Genomic DNA, 6,076 nt, shown 5'->3' on the forward strand with positions numbered 1-6,076 from the left:
TTCTCTTTGAAACAGCTCTGGTGAGATGAGAAAAATGCTTACAAAAAGCTGATACTAAAATGACCTTGAGGAGTTCCCTTCACGGCGCAGTGGAAATGAATCCAGCTAGAATCCATGAGGATGCAGGTTTGATCCCTGCATCCTCCTTGCTCAGTGGGTCGTAGATCCAGCATTGCCACGAGCTGTGGTGTAGGTCTCAGACATGGCTCAAATCCCGAGTTGCGTGGCTGTGGTGTAGGCCAGCAGCTGTAGCTCCGATTCGACCTCTAGCCTGGGAATTTCCATATGCCACGAGTGTGGCCCTAAAAAGCAAAAAAAAAAAAAAAAAAAAAAAAAGATAATGTTAGGAGTTCCTACTGTGGCTCAGCGGGTTAAGAACCTGATGTAGTGTCTGTGAGGATTCAAGTTCGATCCCTGGCCTAGCTCAGTGGGTTAAGGATCCAGCGTTGCCATGAGCTGTGGTAGGTTGCACACACGGCTCGGATCTGGCATTGCTGTCTGTGGTTGTGGTGTAGGCCAGCAGCCGTAGCTTCGATTCGACCCCTAGCCTGGGAATCTCCATATGCTGCAGGTGCAGCCCTAAAAAGACAAAAATAAATAAATAAATAAAATTACAGTCTTGTTTGTATTTTTGACATGGAAGAAACCCATGGGGCGAAGATCTATATGTCCATTTTCTCCTTTATTCTTAGAGCAGACCTCGGTGATTGCTGGACACATGGCTCCTTGGGACAAAACCTACGTCTCATGCTGTCTCTTGCAGCTGGGTATGGACATGTGTCTAAGTCTCTTACATGTCTATAGTAACATCTTTCTTTCTTTGGCCATGCTCGTGGCATGCGAAAGTTCCTTGGCCAGTGATCGAACCCTCGCCACAGCAATAACAGAGCCACAGCAGTGACAATACCAGATCCTTATACCACTGAGCCACCAGGGAACTCCAATAGTAACATCTTCAAATAAGAACAGCATATATTTTTATCATCTTTCTTCCTAGAAGATCAAAGTTTCTCAAAATTTTTAAAAATAATTCCTCTTTTATTAAGATTTCAATATCCATAGCATTCAAGTTATAATGTTTTTACTACCAAAATACTTCACAGCTGTTTTTTTTTTTTAAAAAAAAGATGGCTTTCCAACTCACTCAAAGACATTATTTTTTCCTATTTTAAGACATGCAGATTTCTTGGAAAGAAAATAGAAGAAGCAGAGTGGCCTAATTTCATTAAATGTGCAGTAATTTTCTTGGTAATTATTTGCAAGAAAGACAATTAGACTACTTACTTAACATTTTAGTACCCAATTTAGGGTTAGTAATGTTTAACACTATTCGATTTTTACATGAAAAAACTGATGGATAAAAAGTATATATCAGTCAGGATTCTCTATAGTAAGCCATAGAAGCCAACACTGGCTAAGGGATTTATTTATTTATTTATTTATTTATTTTGTCTTTTGTCTTTTTGTTGTTGTTGTTATTGTTGTTGTTGTTGTTGTTGCTATTTCTTGGGCCGCTCCAGCGGCATATGGAGGTTCCCAGGGTAGGGGTTGAATCGGAGCTGTAGCCACCGGCCTAAGCCAGAGCCACAGCAACGCGGGATTTATTTTTTAAATATTGGCAAAGTCATAGAATTTTCCAGAGTGCGGAAGATAGGCTAAGAGATAACATTGCATAACAGACATGACTGGAATTCCCTGGTGGCTCAGTGGGTTAAGGATCTGGCATTGTCACTGCTGTGGTTTGCATTGTTGCTGTGACAAGGGTTCGACCCCTGGTCCAGGAACTTTTCTGTGCTGCAGGCACAGCCAAAAAAAAAAAAAAAAGCACTGACATCCCTGATGAAATTTAGGTTCAGTGGCCTTCCTTGTGGACCACCTACTAGAAAGAAAATGTCCTGGCTAAGCCAGGACACAGTTTGGTGACCTTGGCATGATTTTGAGAGATAAAGGCATTACTTGGCTATAAAAATGGGAAAGCATGGCCTTGAGGTTTATATTAAGTTTACATGATAGATGATGACCACCGTTTATAATTTAACTCAAGTACAAACACATCCACCATCTCATAAATCTTAGGAAATTGAATCCCCAGGACACTGTAAATAATGCATGTATCCTATCTGTTGTATGACAAATACAGACGAACAGGCCCAATATTAAATAAACACCTAATTTATTTGTGCACATTTAAGGTTCAAAAGTTGCCTCCCAAACTCTCACAGTCATTGAGGCCACTTTTAAGAATTTAAGAGGGATTAAATTTAATGGATTAAATCCATTAAAATGGGTTATTGGCAGCAGTTCAGGAGCAAGGCAAGGAGCCAATCCTGACATTCTGACTGAGAAGGTTGCAACACAAAACAGCTCATTAATTCTTCCTCCCACCAGAGCAGAAGGCACCTTTGTCCCCTCTGCTGGTGGTTGACAGAAGTCACCAAAATGCCTTTACTTTGGCTGGCTTCAGGATTAGAGAGACAGGGTGAAAAATGATGGTCTTAGGACACCCAAGTCTTGGTTGGCTCATGCCCTTGAGGTCTAACTTACCATTTTCTCTTGGAAATGTGGTTTCACTGTCATTTGCTGCTTGTGAAAGAGGATGTCCCCCCTTGCACCATCTCGCTACTTTTCAGACAAGAAGAGAGAGCAGTAATAGCACAGAATCTCAGCACTTACTGAGCAGACACTATGTGCCTGGGATTGGGCCAAACACTTAGATGCTGTATATCTTTTCATCCACATGAGAACTGTGTGCAGAAGGTACTGCTGTCTCTCTGTTTTACAAATGAGAAAGCTGAAGATCTGAAAGGTTGTGTGGCTTCTTCAAGGACAAATACATAAATAGAGAGAGGTAGCCTGGGATTAGAATTCAGTCTGTGATGGAGCCACCATGCCTTGCCTTGTTCCTGTTCTGTGGCATCCTGGCCTTCTTTCCTTCTTAGTGTTTTTACTCACAAGGACTGCAGTCTCTCAATGCTCTCCAGTCCCCTTCATACCTCTCTCTTACCTGTTGGTCCCTCAGCAATGCCCTTGGAGTGTGAGTATCAGTATGGCTCGCTGGCCAACCTCTCTGTCTTACTAGAACATCACAGAACCAGCCACAGAATACAGTTGACCCTTGAACAACGTGGGTTTGAACTGTGTGGGTCCACATATACATGAATTCCTTTCACTGGTAAATGTTAGAGTCCTACATGATCTGAGGTTGGTGGAATCCATTGATGTGAAGAGCCAACTATATGGGAGTTCCCATCGTGGCTCAGCGGTTAACGTATCTGACTGGCATGCATGAGGACGCAGGTTTGATCCCTGGCCTTGTTCAGTGGGTTAAGGTTCTGGCGTTGCCATGGGCTGCGGTGTAGATCCCAGATGCGGCTCAGATCCTGCATTGCTGTGGCTGTGGCATAGGCCGGCAGCTACAGCTCCAATTCGACCCCTAGCCTGGGAGCCTAGGAATCTCCATATGCCATGAGTACAGCCCTAAAAAGCAAAAAAAAAAAAAAAAAAAAAGATCCAACTATAAATTATATGTGGATTTTTGACTGCAGGAGGGTAGGTGCCCAAGTTGTTCAAGAATCAACTGTAACGAAATTAACGGACTGAGCACCATCTTAGGGACCTCTAAGCATCTCCTGCTCCATCCATTCTGAGTTTGTCTCTCAAGGGCACATGTCAGTAGTAGTCTTGTCTCTGTAGCATCATGTCTCCAGGTTTGGGACCTGAGTGGCTCCCTCCATCACACCTGGCCACCAGGAAGAAGACCATCCAGGCTGGAGACTTCACCAACTCTCAGGCATACTTGGAATCCATTTCCTTGTCTGTCTGGCAGAATGTGCTCCCTTCTGACCTCAGCTTGGGTTTATCCTTCACTGCTCCAGCCCTGAGTCCTGTCAGGGGAAGAGTCTTCCTTCTCAAGCCCCCCGGGGTTCCCCAGCAGGGTTCGGGCCATCCTGCATTAACCCAGCCCTTTCCTATTTTCTTTCTCCTTCTGCAGCAAGATAGTTTCTGACATCTCAGGTTCCTCAACCCTACTGTCTTCCCGACCCTTTCAGGGACCCACCATTCCTTGTGAGGAATGCTGATTCTTGCTGGCAGCAAACAAAGTATGAGGAGTTCCCTCATGGCTCAGTGAGTTAAGGGTTTGGCATTGTTGCTGCTATGGCTGGTGGGGTGACTGCTGTGGTGCTAGTTCGACTCCTGGCCCAGGAACTTCAGCAGGCCCTGAGTGCCACCAAAAAACCAAAAATATGAGCTGGAAGAAGAAGAAAAAGGCCTCAACTGAGCCTCCTCACTCTAAAGGTTTACCCCAAACACCAAAGTAGACACCATCCTCTGCTGGAATTTTTTAAAAATAATTTTACTGAGGCATTTTTGCCTATCAAGAGCACAAATTGATGATTTTTTTTTTTTTTTTTTTTTTTTTTTTTTTTTTTTTTTTGGCCATGCTCTTGTCATGTGGAAGTTCTCAGGCCAGGGACTGAACCTGTACCACAGCAGAGACCCAAGCTGCTAGCAGTGACAATGCTAGATCCCTAACCCTCTGTACCACAAGTGAACTGCCACAATTCCATGATTTTTAAGTAGATTTATCATATCGTGCAGCCATCAGCATAAACTAGCTTTAGAACATGTCATCACCCCAGTAAGATCCCTGGTGCAGCCTTGCCACGAATCACTGTCATCTCTCCTCTGCCACGAATCTGATTTCTATTTCCATAGTTTGCTTTCTGTGGATGTTTCATATCAATGGGATCACACACTGTTTGGTCTCTTGTGGCTGGCTTCACTGAGCCTAAGTTTTTTCGAGATTCATCTATAGTTGTTTCATTTTTAATGCGGAATTGTTTTCCACTGTATGGATGTCACACAGTTTGTCTATCCATTCACAATTTTTTTTTTTTTTTTGGCTTTTGTCTTTTTTTAGGGCCACACCCAGCACATATGAAGCTTCCCAGGTGAGGGGGGAATCAGAGCTGTAGCTTCCAGCCTACGCCAGAGACACAGCAACTCGGGATCCGAGCCATGTCTGCAACCTACACCACAGCTCACGGCAACGCCAGATCCTTAATCCACTGAGCAAGGCCGGGGATCGAACCCGAGTCCTCGTGGATACTAGTCGGGTTCGTTAACCACTGAGCCACAATGGGAACTCCTATCCATTCACGACCTTTAACAAGCATTTAGGTTGCTTCCAGTTAGGAGCCACTGTGAGTAATACTGCTATGAACATTCGTGTGCCAATCCTTGTGTGGATCGATGAAACTCTTCAGAATTAATTGGCCTATCTTTTCAGTTTTCCTAGTCCTAACCATCAAGTTCTTATAGTTCTTTCAGAAAGACCCTTCTAGCCCTTGGCTCATTTAGACAGGACTCAACTCCCCGAGCCAAGGAGTGGTCATTCCAATCATGGTTCCGATCACTAGCTTCATCTATTTACCCAACTACTCTCGAAACTTCTCAGACACTCGGGTTCCCCCTCGAGAAGGTGAAATTCATTACAAATCCCCAGACACATATCTTCTGGGTTCCAGATTATTTTCTTCTTTTAAAAAGTTTTAACATAGTCTCTGTTGATGAGTTTTCAGATTTTTTCCAAATTTTTATCTACTTATACTTTTAAAATTTTTTAATTGAGATAGAACATTGTATCCATTTCAGGTATCAAACTTTTATTATTACAGAAACACTGCAATGAATAACTGCAATATATCATTAAGTACAGTAAGTCTGTAGAATAAATTCTTGGCAGCAGAATTTCCAGGTCAAAGACATGCTGGGTTTTGGCGGGGGGACAGGGGGAGTTCATGTGTTTTTACGGCCACACCTGCAGCATATGGAAGGCTAGGGGTCTGTTCTCCAAGTCCATGAGTTTCTTTTCTGTGGAAAGTTTCATTTGTGCTGTATATTAGATTCCAGATATAAGGGATATCATATGATATTTGTCTTTCTGACTCACTTCACTTAGTATGAGAGTCTCTAATTCCATCCATGTTGCCGCAAATGGCATTATTTTGTTCTTTTTTATGGCTGAGTAGTATCCACCTTTTTTTTTAAATGGATTCTAATACTTAAACCAACC

Source organism: Sus scrofa, chromosome 7, assembly GCF_054392235.1.
Source record: "Sus scrofa isolate SSC_HxYL_T2T_F1_AM1 chromosome 7, Sscrofa_HxYL_maternal_Yorkshire_Landrace_v2.0, whole genome shotgun sequence".
NCBI classification, from domain to species: domain Eukaryota; kingdom Metazoa; phylum Chordata; class Mammalia; order Artiodactyla; family Suidae; genus Sus; species Sus scrofa.